The sequence below is a fragment of the Thermobia domestica genome, chromosome 7 (assembly GCF_964235325.1).
Source record: "Thermobia domestica chromosome 7, izTheDome1.hap1.1, whole genome shotgun sequence".
NCBI classification, from domain to species: domain Eukaryota; kingdom Metazoa; phylum Arthropoda; class Insecta; order Zygentoma; family Lepismatidae; genus Thermobia; species Thermobia domestica.
Genome location: NC_137460.1, coordinates 118,192,325 through 118,209,741, shown reverse-complemented (window position 1 = coordinate 118,209,741; position 17,417 = coordinate 118,192,325). Strand labels below are relative to the sequence as shown.

Below are 17,417 nucleotides of genomic sequence, written 5' to 3'. Positions count from 1 at the left end.
TAGTTTTCTAGAAGTTGACAAAGTTAATGGCAAAGCCATGACCGGGAGCCCCCAGCGAGCTTAGCGAGTTATTTAATAATTTCGAAACAGTGACATTATTATGAATTACTCCATAACATTAATTTCGGCTGCTTAAATAGTGTGTTCAAACTCTTTTTTAATTTTTATAGACGCAGGCTATATATTTTAAGCACAGAAAAGCGTATTACATCACTAGTGTTGCTGGATAACAATTAATTAAACCCAGCAGTAATAATATTTCTTTTTATTTTTTTTTTAGATGCGTAATGTTTGCAGTGATAAACCGTTCCTAGACAAGGAAGTCTATTGGGTTCAGATCATGGGAACGTACTGGCAATGTAGTGGTACCTCGTTTGGCTGTCAATTCCTTAATATTATAAGAAGTCTCTCTTAATCTTTCCATAGTGAGGAGGAGTCTATTATTCACGAACCTCGCTATAACGCTGTGATTCCTAAGCTTTAACTTAAAAGTCACTTTACAGAACTTTCATGTCATCGTAACACTCTTATTACTTTTTATATAAAAAAAATTGTAATATTAATTATAATGTTATCACGTCAGAAGGGTTCGGACAAAAGTGCTAGTAGAAAAAGGGTCGAGCCAAAACGACTTTACGTCAAAAGATGGTAGCGACAGAATAACCCCGCGTCAAAGGTCGGTGTCAAATGTGCCCCGCGACAATAGGACCCGAATCAAAAGAGTCCCGCGTCAAAAGAATCCTGGTGAAATGTTCAGAATCAATACACATATCGTAGCAGCTTTTGAAAAAAAAAATCAACAACGTTTGAATAGACAAACGTATCGTATTTTACTAAATATACTAGGTCTATTTTACTAAATACACTTTGATCATAGGCTTGGAATGCACTGTTTTCATGGCATTCATACGCGTTACATGAAACACTTGTTGATACTAAAGGGAGCTCTCTCTGCCAACAGCAAGAAAAAAGTAGAGACATATTTTATACTTTACTAGCGCGAGTGTCTAGTCGCCAATTGCCATTCCATTTGAAGACGTTTAAGGGCAAAAGGAAACTAACTATACTTTCTAATAAAAACTTCGAACATTGGAAAAATAATCATTCCCGCCTTGTACTATAGTAATGAACCGACCTAATAGTTGGGTTACCTTTATTCCGACAGTTTTTCAATATCTTAGTGTCGTACTACTCTACCTAGGGTTGGGGCCGCGGTGGCTCAGTGGTAGAGCGTTCACCTCTGGTGCTTGGGGTCCCGGGTTCGATCCCAGCCCCCGCCAAGTGAACCTTGTGGTGGACAAACACCGTGTGCGTGGGTTTTCTCGGGGTTCTCCCGTTTCCTCCCACTTTCTTCATTCCACCATTGCATTCATCACTCATCATCACCGTCTCCTTTAGCCTAACCGGCATAACCATGGGACGTAAAACTTAAAGATTTCATTTCATTTTTCTACCTAGGGTTGCTCACAGGTAGGTTTTGCGCTCATGAGAACTTTTTGAGGGGACATAATTTCTCATTGAAAATGTTAGAGTGAAACTGGAGAATGATAGATTTTTGAGCGAGAAAGGTACATTTGAAGAGTTAGATAGTAAATTTGGGTGAAGGATGGAGAGATAAAGGTAAATTTAGGGATTTCCAACACCTTGGGGTGATTGGTGCCCCTATCTAGTACAGGGCAACCTAGCACCATCCCTCTGGACATACTTGATTTTCAAATGGATATAGTAATTAGTAAGTATTATAAGAAATGTAATGTATCTAAGTTAGCTCGTAATAAAACAAAATACCCCGTGAGTGCGGAAATCATGAACAGAACACATATATAGGGTTTGTTCTAGAGAAATGTGAGCAAGGTGGAACGTTGTATTTAATATACTCCACATACTGTTTAAATATTTTTTAAAATCTCTTATAAATTTTTACTTTTTCCATTTCTTTCTGTGTCTTCCATTTTCTTTGATTATTCATTTACTTTTTCTTCTTCTTTGAGATTCACCACTTAGTAACGTCTTATACGAAACAAATGAGGAAGTAAAGAAGAAAAAGATTTCATACCTCTTTTTGTTATGCGGAGCAAATTCGTTTTCCTTAGTTAATCTCTGTCTTTTTCTTTAAACAGAAAAATAGAAATCTGCCAGGACGAGTAAGATGCAGGAAAGAAATGAGAGAGAAAAGAAACAAAAAATAATATATATATATATATATATATATATATATATATATATATATATATATATATATATATATATATATATATGTCTCTACATATATATGTATATATGTATATGAAATAATATGTATATGTCTCTACCAAATTAAAAGAAAGTTTAAATTTTCACTTTCCTTCTTTTGTTCATAAACATTAATGGAAGACGAAAATAGATGAAAGACTTTATCATAGTAGCCAAGCGAACGCGATTTTGCTGCCTAAGTACTTGTATCTTACATGAAGAATGTTTTGGCCACAAGGAAGATAGCGAGAGTGAAATCATTTACCTTTTCTCCAGCTCCTCTGCTCTCCTAATTCATCAATTACTGCAACCAGCAGCTAATGGAGAAAAGTCTTGTCATCTGGTCTCCAATTCTACAATATAAGTCAAAAACACACATAAGAAGCTATCTATCACACATTTCAAGAATCTGTAAACATATCAAAACTAGGATTATTTTAAAAGATATAGCCCAAAATATATTCAACGGCCAAACTCACCTTTAATCATTTGATCTTGTAAGACCAAGGTAAGCTTTTCACTTTGTGAGATTAAAATGTCCATATAATGTCCATCACTTTGAATTCTGGGGAACAGCAAAACGAAGACGTACTCAACCACGCTTTGCACCGCCTGGTTATGGAAGAAGTTTCTCCTGCTAAGAAGTGTTGCAGATACCACAAGAGGCAGTAGTCAGTTAAAGATAAGTCAGGAGAATACTGTAGATGAGAAAAGGTGTATATCACGTCATGGAGAATCTGCATTATACGCAATATATAAGCGTTTCATTGTCGTGCAATATGGGGGCACCATGTCGGTTGACCATCAGTGAATGCTTGTTGGGAAGTTTGCTGTTCATTTCATGGAGTTCACACTGTGGCCTGCCGTGCTGGTGGTTTTGCTTTGCCGGAGAGACATAAGAAATCACTTTGATATACGTGCAGAATATTAGTGTTTGAACTCATAAATGAAAGTCGCTGACGATTGTGAGTTCTTCATACGACCCTGTTCAACAATATACTATTCTATGTACGGAGTTTGTGATTTCGATCATTGAAAAAGTTTTTAATGATTATTATATTATTAATAATTTTTGAAATGCTCTTTGGCGTACGTAATATGAATACAGAATCTGACACAAGATGATTTCGCTACCTTTTGGTTCTAAGTAAATATTTTAGGAGTGTATTTTGGAAAATTTAATTCAAGGATATGAATTTCGAAAAACAATTTCCATAAAACAAGAAAACGTTGAAACGTTCACAAAAAATCGCTTTTCACCATATGCAACTGTTTTCTTTCTATGGCGATAAACGCTGAAACCGGAAATTTCTAATTTCAACCACTTCTGGTGAGAAGAGGGAAACTATTCTTAGAACGTTGAGTCAACTGCGAAACACAGCCTCACGATATCTTTTACCGTATTTGCTCTGATATCTGTCCACAGATGGACGGACGAACAAAAACATTGTATACACACTGGTGCATAGCAGAGTTTGGAAGTCTAATAATGGTGGTTGATTGGAATCAGAGATGTACGTCTACGCGTAAAAAACGATAGTTTACGTTACGTGTCAACTATGCGTAGAAATGTAAACAACGTAGACTATGTAGAATATGTCAACAACACGTAATTTAATATGCCATCGTGGACAATAAAGGAGAATTATCTTGCGAAATTGCGTACAAAATAAAATGCCTAGACCAGCGAATAGTAACTTTCGAATACATAGTTTCGTCTTGATAAAGGAAAATGAAAAATATTACGCATTTTGTAAAATATGCAAGAAAAAAATGGCAAATACAGCAGATTCAAGACTGAAAGCCCACAGGTGCGAATTAGTTTTGTAAATTTCATTATAAAAGCAGTGCTCGAAGTGGAAAATCTAAGGAAGTGGTATGTGCAGAGCAGATTAAACACACATATTAGATAATTCCCTCTACTTTTTATATGTTAGTCGTTTTCCTAATATTTCGCTGCACCGAAGCAAAACAACTGAATGAGGAAATATGAACAAACGAGCAACGAAATTGTTCCTTACACTTGATAGTGGTTGTCTACATAGTCTACCCGGGAAAAGGTGTAATGTAGATGTAGATATATTACAGTAGACAATCGCGTAAACGTAAAATTATAGTTTACGGCACATCACTAATTGGAATTAAAGATTTAAATTTAATTTTAAAGTACTAGCAAAATTACGGATATTTTCCCTTTTACATTTATTTTCCTTTCCATTTTTCCTACAAAAATAAAGTTTTATAGCTAAGGGTAACACAGTTACGTATTTCACATTCTTTTTTCTTAAAAAAAAAATACAATGTTATATTCTTTTCGAATTTAAAGCTAATGACACTAAAAAATTGAGGTATCAATTCAATTTTTTTCTACATTGTATTTGAGCTATTTGTGGTGCAACTAAAACTGAGATTAACACAGTATAAAATATTACTTTTGTTATATTAACAAAAAAATGGTTACTAATGGTAACATGATTTTTGAAATTAACCCTCCGTTGGTAACATATATTTTACACCGGTGGATGGTAACATGGGGTTACTGATAACTCCAGCACTATAAGTGCATGTTCTGTTAACATTAAATTATATGTACAATAACACGAACAGTTGTTGTTGTCTTCTTGGTGGACCAAGTGTGTCAGGCTTTACCTTTTTACGATATAGCCTGAATGATTGCTTACTTCAGCCTCTGAATCCGATACCTGTATTTCCGCACTGACACAAACTATACTTCAATATTGTCCTGTTCATTCCTAGAGACGACATCAGTACTGCACTGAGAATCGTATTCCAACTCAGACGTAGTAGGTTTTTCAAAGTTAAGATCGGATACGGTTACAACTGCAATTATACATAAAAGTGTTCTATGATTTTAAGAGAAAAGTTTACGAACGCGAATGGTAATAGGGATGATCAGTCACCGCAACAATCTCATAATTCACTAAAGAAAGGTGTTGTGAACGAAGAACACATACACTCTAATAAACATTGTTGTTTCGAAAGTTTACATGAAGGCGCACAAATCTGAGAATAGTATTTCTAGCATTAAAGAACAGATTTAATCCAAAATGGCGTTACGCGTTAACCCTATAACCAACGGAGGGTTAAGCTTTTTTTCTCGATACATCGTAATGCATATTTCCGCAAAAAATACTTCCCAGTGCTCAAAGTAGGCCTAGGATCAAAATTGTGGATGATGCTTGGTGTATATGACATTTTACAATAGTACAGTTGGCTTAAGTGATTAACGAAATAACAGCAAATCAAAAGTGTCCAAAGGGGAGACATGAATCAATCATAAATTCCCTTGAGCAGGATAATCACGTAGAAGTTATTTCGAGAAAACAGATATTTTTTATAGACCTAAAACCTTCCAGTGTGCAAGAATCAAGCTTCCTGATAAGGAGGGAAGGGAGCAATGCCACTCAGAGATAATTGCACCATATTTGATGGAGAAGTAGGTAATGGGAATAGAAAAGAACGTGTGGAAGCATTCGTTTCGCAGGCGTTCAGAATCAGAAATAATGGGCCCTACACTTCTGAAGAAGTATGGCCTGTCAATCAGATATTAATGGTACGGAGCCTTTGCTCGCTGGTGCGGCCAATGGAGAAGAAGTTAAATAAAGTAGAATAAAAACAGAAAACATTAGCTGAACAGTAAATGCGCCAATGTCCGCCCTCAGTCAAACCAGGCAAATGCAGGGATACTAAATCATCAACTGCTCTTGCCATTATCCACCTTATTTCTATAAAGATAAACTGAAATACATTTTTAAAAAAGCATCTCATCTGTTTCAAACTCGACGTGTGTTGGCTTTTTTCAGCATATTTATTTTTTTGAATACATACTGTTCCTACTACTATGTGTACCTGTTATATTTTTAATGTTTCTGTTAACAACTGTTTCTTTATGTAAAAAAAAAACAGTATATAACTCACCGTACGGTATATTAAGGTTAACTTCGGTAGTTTCTATTCTTATTGAGAAAAATTTGGAAGCTAACTTTATGAACATGGCGTATGCGTAAGCAGTGAAGCCGTTAGGAGGCTGTTTCTGTCCAATACATTTTGCTACTTTCTAGTGGTGAATAGACTAAATTCAAATATTTCCTTTATCGTTTGCGTTAACATAGTTGGGTTAATGAACAGTCTTGTATATTCAAACCGTTATTTTAGTTATGGCAGTCTACAGTCGTTCCCATTTTAACATCACTAATCTCGAAATATATATTTAAATTCGCTTCGCAAACACACAATACTTTTAATTTTGGTAGGCGCCACATCCTAGATATCAAACACCCGTACAAATGAAATCAGTTAATATTGGTGGGTTCAAGCATTTAATACTTGCGTACTGACAACATCTAATACTGTGAAGATATACAACTTCATTTCGACCCTTTCCCTGGAAAATTTCTGGCGACGCCCATGACTAATTTCTGTATTTGTAATTTCCTTATTTTTTAAAAATATAATTTCATTAAGCTAACGAGTGATGCACACCCAATTGGTAACGGCAAGGGCAGGGCAGTTGATAGATTTAGTATCTCGGCATTCGCCTGTTTAGAACTGAGGGCGGACATTGGAGCTTTTTTCTGTTCAGCTCATCTTTTCTGTTTTCATTCTACTTTATTTAACTTCTTCTACATTGGACACACGGCGAGCAAAGGCTCCATTCCATGAATATCTGATTGGCAGGCCATAAGTCTTCAGAATTGTAGGGCCCATTATTTCTAATTCTGAACGCCTGCGAAACGAATGCTTCAACACGTTATTTTCTATTCCAATTACCTAACTCCTACACCAAATTTGGTGCAATTATCTCTGAGTGACATCGCGCCCTTCCCTCGTAAGATGAAAGAAACCCTGACGTATAACCTCATCGACATTTTCATTATCCTTTAACAAGACAATAGTTTACATTATTTTTAACTACAAAACGAACCCAAATTATTATTAATTTCTACTAGATCACAACGACATGTACAAAATGGCATCCTTCATGATAAACTCTTACCCGTAGATTTGAGAAAAATTCAGAAGAAACAATGTTTTATGGTATTAAAATGCATGTCGCCGTTCGTTTCGAATCTCATACAGTTAGTTTTTATGCTCCTGGAATCTATTTTGAAAGATATACACAATTTTCTAGCAGATTATATCTACTTCTTCTAATAGCCTATCTACAGCAAGGTGATCTACTTGTAAGAATTAATATGATTTGTATTAAGATTAAAAAAGATGAAAAACTGTATTTAAAATTATGGGCCACCACACCAAAAATTTTGGCCCTCACTTCTTTGGTTGAATCATATCATGTATTTATTATAGGAATGTTTAATAGCAAAATATGAACACAAATATAATTAAATGTTTTCGGGAAATTGTATTGAACAAAATTTATCCAAGAGCAAACTATTTTTTGCTTTGTCTTTTTAAAAGAAAACAACGTAAATTTGTCATTTTAGAACCATTCCGAACCGTGATAATGGCAGCTTTATGTTTGGGTGGTCAAGCTGAGGAAGTGATAAGTTTTTGGTGGAGCAGCTTATTTCGGTGTGCCGAAAGTTTTTCTATTACTTGATTTACAATAAAACACATCGGGGAAGGATTGGAGGAAAGTATTAGGCTCCGGGTGACACCCGGCCCATTGACCCCTCTGGCGTTGCCACTAACTATGGAAGACTTTGACGATCTATATGTATTTGATATTAAGAAATGAAAACCATCCTTAAGCGTACTGAACACCAGAAGTAAACATATATCTCATCGAGTGCTGATGATTTGCAAAACGGGAAATGACATCGTAAACAATAACATTTCATAGCAGAGTTACATGACAACGTTAATACAATGCAACCGAGAAGGAATATGAATCGGCTCTCAGGAAGAAATATTATAGCGGAAATATGAAAACTATTTCGCTTGTGCATACCCACAAAGGAAAAGAAACTGAAGACACAATAAAAGAGATATCTGTATACTCGTAAGTAAGATGATTTTATTGATCGGAAGGTTTTAACGAAAATCATTTCTTGGCCGCTGAAGTTACATGAATAATTTTCCGATAATTATGATAAAACAGATCATTAAAGTAGGATCGGTAAACATAGTAGGTACACCATCCCAAAAAGATGAAAAATATATGAGATCATTCGTTTAGGAATAGCCAATAATAATTTTACTCAAGTCAAGATACAACATTCTTTAAACAAAACGGGAAAGGAAGAAAAGGTAAAATAAATGAAATGAAATCTTTGAGTTTAACATCCCACGATTATGCCGGCTAGGCTAAAGGAGACGGCGATGTTGAGAAATTAATGGGTTGAATGAAGAAAGTGGAAGAACCCCCTAGCAAACCCACGCACAAGGTTTGAAAACCGCAAAGTTCACTTGGCGGGAGCAGGGTTTGAACCCGGGACCCCATGCACGAGAAGTGAACGCTCTACCGCTGAGCCACCCCGGCCCAGGAAGAAAAGGAAAGGAAAGATATTGAATCAGTTCGCATTGATACAAAAAATCTAAGGCTAAACTGTGACCAAGGAAATATTGATTCTAGGAGAGTTTAACAGAAAAAATGGCCAAAGATGAGACATTTATCAATCCATAGGTCTTATTAACCCCTTTCCGCATGATTTTTTTTTCTTTTAGCAAAAAAAAATAATCAGTATTGAAAATCGTCATATGGAAAACTTGAAAAATAAATTTAAAAAATTTGAAATTTAGATTTCTCACTTAATTCCGACGAAAAATAAGTACGTGCCATATATAGCACACAATGCAGTAAGGTAAACTTTCCTAGAAGTGTGCAGGGATACAATTCTAAGGGTACACTTGTAAACCAATTTCGAAGAATATTTTGTGGATTATATTTCGAGGTACAGACTGAGTCAACCAAACATCAACATTACGACTATCGCCTAGCCCCAGTAACAGTGACGACGCCAGACGGGGGGGGGCAAGGGGGCGAGTGCCCCCCTAGTAGAAACTTCTGCCCCCCTGACTGCCACCTAGACTGCCCCCCCCCAGACTCCTACAATCTTTAAACATTCTACTTATAGTATTTTATATGAGTATCATAACCAATCTCATTTTCAAATTGTAGTCTACTTTCCATGCATTTACTTTCCATGCACTTACTATGGAATAGTCCTCAGTCTTTATTCTTTGAGCGTCTGGGTATGCTCGCATATTTCTGTTTTCTAAGTTAGCGCTTTTGAGGTAAATTTTAGTTATACTTCTTTCTTATGATTTTTAATTATTGTGCCTAGCGAACAATAGTAGATTTGGTCGACTTGTTTTCTTCTCATTGGATCAACTTCGATTGGAAACAAAAGAAAGGTAAAACCAGTTAAGTAACTTGTTTGTATTTGGTGCTTGGGGTCCCGGGTTCGATCCCAGACACCCGCCAAGTGAACTTTGTGGTGGACAAACACCTTGCGCGTTGGTTTCCTTGGGATTCTCCCGTTTTCTCCCACTTTCTTCATTCCACCATTTCATTCATTACTCATCATCACCGTCTCCTTTAGCCCAACCGGTATAACATAAAACTCAAATATTTCATTTTTTGTTTGTATTTATCCACGTTTGTAGTTTTCAGTTTCATATTTTGTTTTATTTAAAACTTCTTTTTTCTGAAACATTATTCTCGGTTTTCAATATTCAGAGAATGTGCTTATAACAGCTTAGTTTGCCACTACGAGGGCTTAATATTTTTGAAGGGGATAAAAAGAGTTGTGTTTTCCCTTTCTGCAAATGATAATAAATTTACGGAATTAAAATGATTCCCAATAAAACGTACAGTATTGTCAGAATCCTGATCTGTCGTTAGTAATTGGTATATACTAGTGCTTCCTTACTTATTTTGTTTCAAAGTACTGACGTGACGTCTACCGTATTGACTAGGAACTGCTGAAAAATTCTTAGCCCAACCCAGAAGGAGTGCACGTGGAATGGTAAAGTTTTACTTCTTCTACACTTCCCCCGAGAGTCAATATACTACCTTGTACAGTGCTCCAGTTTTTGCAGAAAAGTTAAAAAATCTGAAGATTTCCTTGCACCACTGTTCGTAGCACTACCTCTATCAGATCTAAAATGGAGTCCTTTCAAGTGCTATTCAAGTTTGGGAAATAAGTACACGTAATAGTTAGACGGAGCTAAATCTGCGGAATAAGAATGATTATCTAGACATTGAAATCCTAGATTATGAAATGCCAGTTGTGTTCGCAGGGACTTGATGGACAGGTGTATTCTCCTGAAGGAGTATAATTCCTTTCTTTTCATTTTCCGCGGCGTTGAACTTTGAATTTTTCTTTCAGTTTTGTAAATAATGTAGAGATTTTGGATTAACTATCTGACCGTTGCGGAGGTAGTCTATGAGTATGACTCCATACTTATCCCAGAAGAAAGTTGCAAACAGTTTCTCAACCTACTTCTATGTCTTGAACTTCTTGGGGCAATTGAGAAATGAGTGTTACTACTCCATTGACGATTGTTTCTTTTTAGGATCATGGTGGTGCAACCATATTTCGTCCATGGTTACTATTCGTGAGCGAAATTGATCAGCATTAGGGTCAAATTGGAAGAAGACTTCTCTTAATGCCGTTACTCTTTTATTCTACTGATAGAAATTTTGGGAACCCATTATGCCGTAAACTTTGCGCATATCCAAGCCATTCTGAATTATGCTACCGACGAGTTCTAAAGAAATGTCCAGAACTGAGAAAGCGGGGTGCAGCCAGACCTCAGACTATAATATGTCTATCGTGGGTTTACTATACACTTTAAAAACTATATAAATAATAGCTTAAATTATTTTTGTCACTCAAAAACTGGGGTGGCCTAGGCCCTCCAGTCCCGGGCTATATCCATCACTGGCTGAAATGCTGTTATTTTCAAAAATAATGTCACAAATTGCATCCATGACTTCGGGAAGAGTCATTGCTTTTAATCATCCTGGATGTAAATCATAATTTGTTGAGAAGTCGCCATGTTTATACTAAGCCACTTACATCTTCACCACTGTATATAACGGAGGAGAGTTCCGTGGTGTTTCACTGATTTCCTAATTAATTTACTGCGGTGACTTTCCTTGGTAAAACAAAAATGTTATAACAGTTAGGATCTAGATGTTTGTGAAATTATCTGTTTGGGGACACATAATCACTTCAGAGGCCTGAGAAACAATAAGAATTTCATTATTAACATGAAAATTTGTATTTGTACATACAGAGATATGTTTTTCTAAACTACGGTTTCATTTTTCTACCTAGTACCTACACTCCTTCTGGATTCGACTACGACATTTTCAGCAGCTCCTCGTAAATTCTCTCTCTCTCTCTCTCTCTCTCTCTATATATATATATATATATATATATATATATATATATATATATATATAGCATATAGTTACTAGATAAATGTGTTACTTGTTGCATACGCGAATTCAATTTATGTTTAGGCTTCAAAAGTTTCATTGAAAAATATTTCATGTGCAGACGTTACTTATTTGTTAGTAACAAATTTTATTTGAAATAACTTTAATTTATAATCATATAGGTTTAATATAAAAACAGCAACGAAATACACAATGTAATGTAAAATAAGTCAAACGTAATAAATATGTCATTTCTGGTATGGCAAATAGCCCCCCCCCCCGAAAATGTATCTGCCCCTCCTTTGCCCCCCTAAGAACTTAAAGCTGGCGTCGTCACTGCCCAGTAAATATTTCGAGTTCGTAACTGAAACCTGAAATTCCACTCAGAACAAATGCTTTATAACCCCATTTATGAGGTTTCTTTGCGTTATATTGTTTTATCGGTGATCTACGCTTTATGGAAGTGATTTGCTCATCGATTGCCAAGAATTATTCTTTGGAGACTTTTTTCAGACGTTCTTGTATCTGTTCAAGAAAAGGCCTAATCTTATGAATTCTATGGGCAAGTTCTTCTGCAGGAATAGAAGTTCAATTGGCATTGAAGTAAATAAATTGTTTGATCTCTTCAAACCGATCGCAACTCATCATCTGATTTACAGTATCATGACCAAGCTTTCCGTTCCAGTAATGTCTAATAGCTGCGAGTTGAATAATTGACGTAGAAAACCACACAATAAGCTTTTCAAGTTTATTTGTAGTCATTTCTTGGTCGAACTTGCGTTGAAAATAGCTTTGACTGTTCAACTGCGTAATGAAGAGTCTCATCAATATTCAATAGGCGTTTATAGCTGTTTATTTCTTCAGGTAAGTCCTGAGGTCCTTGAAATTTTACATCTTCTTGGGACTTTTCCATGTTTCTAGGTCTTCGCTTGATGTTTTTCAAATTGTTCGATGACGTAGACCTCCTATTCTGAGAATTATTTATGAGGCAGAGAGGAACATCATCAGCATCTGAATTCATTGCATCATCAGAATTGAGTACGACGATCCTCTCAGAGAAAGAGGCAACAGAATCTTCATCCGAGTTCGATAACAAAATATTGGTATTTCTTGGAAATGAAATGAAATAAAATCTTTAGCTTTAACGTGCCACGGTTATGCCGGTTAGGCTAAAGAAGACGGTGCTAATGAGAAATGACTAAAATAGTAGAATGAAGAAAGTGGGAGGAAACGGGAGAACCCCGAGAAAACCCACGAGCATGGTATTTGTCCACCACAAAATCCACACGGCGCGAGCTGGAATCGAACCAGGGACCTCACGCACCGGATGTGAACGCTCTACCGCTGAGCCACCGCACCCCCGCAGGTATTTCTTGGATCTAGTGCTGATTTATCTTCGGATAAATCTTATAATTCACTGTCTTCACTATTTGGAAGTTCTCTAACCGCTACTGATGAACGCCCTTCATAAAATAAAGCCCTGGATCAATTGCTGTAACAGAATTGCAGAACGACTATAGTAGTTGTCACTTCCGCATTTCAAGAACATAAGAAGGTACCTGTAAACTCATGGTGTGACATATATGGCACATACGTTTTTTTTTTTTTTTTTTACATTTCTCCAATACGAACATACAGAATGAAGATCGTATTGTTGGAAATACATCTCAAACTACTTACGTTGAATGTAATATTTTTTGTTTGGAAAAGTGCGCACAATGTTCGCCAAAAATTATTTTCACTGACAGAAAAACACTGCTTCACAAAAACCACATGTCAACGTTTCTCCGTCTAATACAACTCACAAAGAACATGTCAGATGACACCAAAATATCTTATTCATACACATCAACATCTCACACAGCAGACGAAACAGTCATTTGGCGCCTTTGATAAATCACACAAAAGCTAAAGTGAAAAATAGGGGATGTGCCAGATATGGCATGGCATGTGGTAGAGGGTTAAGCCGAATACACTTATATGGAAGAATGCAAAATATCAAGCGTAATTTCCGAAATAATTAAAAAATAATAATCCAGTATGCATTTCCTTAAAATCGGTTTATTATAAAACACAGGCGGCTGATGGTGCTGGGAAATTAACTGTAGAGGAAAATACGTCCAAAGGTATAGAGCTGGGGCGGCATGTTATCATCTTAAAATTGTAATCTTCTCTATCCAAAAATACATGACTGAGGCTATTTTAAAGGCGTCGAAGGGGATTCCCTAAAGAGAATGAGGGATTCCCAGATATGTTATTAGGAAAAATGAGTTCGATTGATGATGCATGGACCGGCGTCTCAGCATGTAACGATTATTAATCACCAAGACCAGTGCAGTGATCAGTTTTTCGTGGCGAGGCAAAAGTATGTTATGTTTTGAAGGTATTCTTAAGATCTTTGTAAGGAAAGAAATACATATGAAGCAGAATAATAATTATTCTTCTGTGCTTGTGTTTCCTTCTCCCGTCTTATTGAATTTAGTGTATCAGACAGATTGGTTTGAATAACACACCAATAAAAATAATGGAACAGAAGTAAATAATATATTAAGTAAACTGGTTTGAAAAATTTTACCTCTAGAGAAATTAAACACTCATATGGATTGCTCGGAAATTCAAATTCATGAAACAAGAAAATTTTAACTTAACCTATTACGAACTGTTACATAATGCAGCCATATTTGTTATAACGAAAATAATCGAAACTTTTATATAAACACGAATTCCTTATTGTGGATCGAAACAGTCATCTAAAAATTTAACAGTTTTGTAAGGACATATAGTAAATAAGTCACCTAGATATATTATCTCACCATAGTGTCAAAAAAAAAGTCTCTTTAAAGGAAGATGTTATAAATTTTACGTTAGTTAATCGCAATATTTTAGTTCACAAATAGAGGAATACCGAAACGAGGTTTGCTTTGATATTCCTCTTGTCTCAAGTTTATAATATTACCATAAATTTAAATACTTGTAACAAATGAACATAAAAGTATAAGTAAGTCTTTGGAAAATTTTTGTTTTCACTAAAATCTTTGTTATGAGTTTCTTTGGCCTCTTCGGACATTTGTACCGTATGTAACATAGCACTGTTTATTAATATTCCTCTGCAAATGAATATTTTATGTAAGGTCTGAGGAATGTAGTACCAGGGATGTAGTAGCAGTGACACATACATATCTGAGCAGTGTCCAAGAAGAACCTTTGAACATTTTGGACATCAATCAATCTCATACGCAAATTCTACGGTAGTGAGTGCTACATGCAACCATTTTATGGGTGTTTCGTTAATACCAGTCAATACCCTGATTGTAAATGTCAGAAGGTCTTGATGCGATGTTGTATGCTGTTAGGTAAGTAAATGAAAGGTGTAATTTAAGTTTGTACAAAAGACTTAAACGTGGTTACGAATCACGTATGTAACCTATACAAAATTTCACCACCCTAACCTAACCGAACCAAAACTAACCTGTATGAGTTGGCGCAAGTGTTTGTTCGTTTAACGCTTCAATAGTCACCAAATAATATACCTACAGTTTTAATGTGAGCATTTCTTGAACCATAGTGCGCAATAAAGGTTCATAAATTTATTAATTGCAGATTATTTTAGATCGCATTCATCGCAACTGAAACAACGATATCGTAGTCGATATGGTCATCAATACCAGTCAATAACAATTCTTCTTTTTCACAAAATAAAGCAAACATTTTTTGATCCTGTTGCCATTAGAATATATTCGAAATGCATCGTTTTGATAATCAAATTAGAAGTTGCATCTAGTTTTCAAAGAAAATATAAAATTTACCTATCCATGTTGTGATTTATAAAATAAAAACGTTGCACATTCAACAAACGTGTACTCAGCAGCGAGTAGGACTCTCCACAGACGGCTGACTCACGATGATACAAAGATAAACGTCTGTTTTAACTTGTTTTCATTTGTGCTCTTACAAGCTATTGGTTTGCACAGGAACGACTTCTTTTCTACACCATGTTAGGTGCTTTGTAAGTCAAGTTTTAGAATTTTGAGACGCCGATATATCGAACAAAAACAAGATGACGAAGGATGTTTTTTGTTTACCATGTTGTTTATAGTTCCATAAGTAGAACAACGAATGAGAGGTAGCGAATAAAATGAAACTAAATAAACTCTTTAGCTTAACCTTTTACTTTTATATCGTATGAGTTAAATGGGGCATATGCTAATTCAATTAATAATCACGGAAAAGATTGCTGGAATGAGAATGTGGGAGGAAACGAAACGAAATGAAATGAAATCTTTGAGTTTTACGTCCCACGGTTATGCCGGTTAGGCTAAAGGAGACGGTGATGATGAGTAATGAATGAAATGGTGGAACGAAGAAAGTGGGAGGAAACGGGAGAACCCCGAGAAAACCCACGCACACGGTGTTTGTCCACCACAAAGTTCACTTGGCGGGGGCTGGGATCGAACCCGGGACCCCAAGCACCAGGGAGGAAACGAGAGTGTATCTAGTAGAAACCGTCAGACAGATGCTATCCTTCACAAGAGCAATTGCCCTTGAATCGAACTTGGGGTTTCTACCAGCAAAGGTGAACAGCTCTACTATTGAGTAAGTGTGCTTCCTTACTGTAACTGACAAAAGATGTTGACAACGTCTAAGTGATGATACATGAAAGCAAGAAACTCGGTAACGAAAAGCAGAAAACTACTATGTTAAGGAAGTTTTTTTCTCGTGGTACATCTCGCAAAGCGTGGGTACATGAACTTTCAAGGTACTGTAATAACTATGACAACAATATCACAAAAGTGCGGCAGCAGATTCATCACGCAAAGGAGCATAATATGGATTGTTCTAAGATGAGAATATCAGACATGTAAAATGAATCTCCCCGCCATAGCAGTAAGCCCCGAAACCCCCCAAAACTTCGTTACAAGTTCATCTTTGAATGGTATTGTAAAGTTTACTTCCTTGTTTGAGGCGAAATAGGGAACTCGATTATTGTCTGTTCTGCGGTAGAAAGAAACCAGCGCGAAATTCATTTGTTCCTCTACTGCTAAGCATTGACCGAATCAGAAGCTGACACGAAGGTTAAAAGCAACTCCACTCTCGCTATTTCCCGTCCGTTTCTAAATATTAATGCTTTCATTCTCTCGAATGTTTAGTGTATCCTACGTCCGTTTCCAATATACGTATTATTATCCATTGGAGACTTCTACGCAAGTTGAGATGGACAAAATTTTGTCCGTAGATTTAATTGGATTTCTCTCATTTTCTCCTACACTCTAGTTCTACGAACTCTTTGAATCATTCAGTAATAACCCGTCTTCTCTAGCCTATAAAGCATAACTGTGAAATGTTAAATCTTAAAATATTAATGCATGGATTCACATACAAGACAGGCTACATTAACATTACATCTCACTGGAGCCAGTCCTTAATTTGTCTCCACCACAACGTAGGGGTGGACTCATTTTGCAGACTAACACTTGTATTTTTGGAGAGTCTTTGTTCTGTTCCAGTCCATGTATGATCCCCGTTCCGCCACACTTCTGTCACATTTTCTTCTTGTGACTAATTCTCTCGAAAGTTCATGTTCTCCCTTTCTTGAAACCCGTTAACACACCACTTTTGACTTTCTTATTGCATATCCGTTTCTCTTTATATCATGTCAACAATATATTGTCTGCTTTTTGGTGTGTAGAAGCACGGTAGCTCACTAGTAAAGTGTTCAACATTGCTGTTAGAAGGTACGACGGTCCAGAACAAGTGGTTTGTGAAAAACACAATGCTCTTGAGTTTTTATTCTGTGTACTCCGGTTTTCTC

The 17,417-nt window shown here is 36.1% G+C and overlaps 1 protein-coding gene across 3 annotated transcripts in view; it reads right to left on the bottom strand.

The window, feature by feature from the left end:
• Window positions 1-17,417, bottom strand: part of LOC145690368 (uncharacterized) — a 102,818-nt gene that overhangs the window by 51,771 nt on the left and 33,630 nt on the right. For 2 of the 3 annotated variants that reach the window (XM_081765195.1, XM_081765196.1), the window contains exon 3: window positions 2,498-2,585. The exons of the other annotated variant lie outside the window; for it this stretch is intronic. The gene's annotated coding sequence lies outside the window, so the exon portion shown is untranslated. The remainder of the gene's footprint in view (window positions 1-2,497; window positions 2,586-17,417) is intronic. 3 annotated transcript variants of the gene reach the window in all.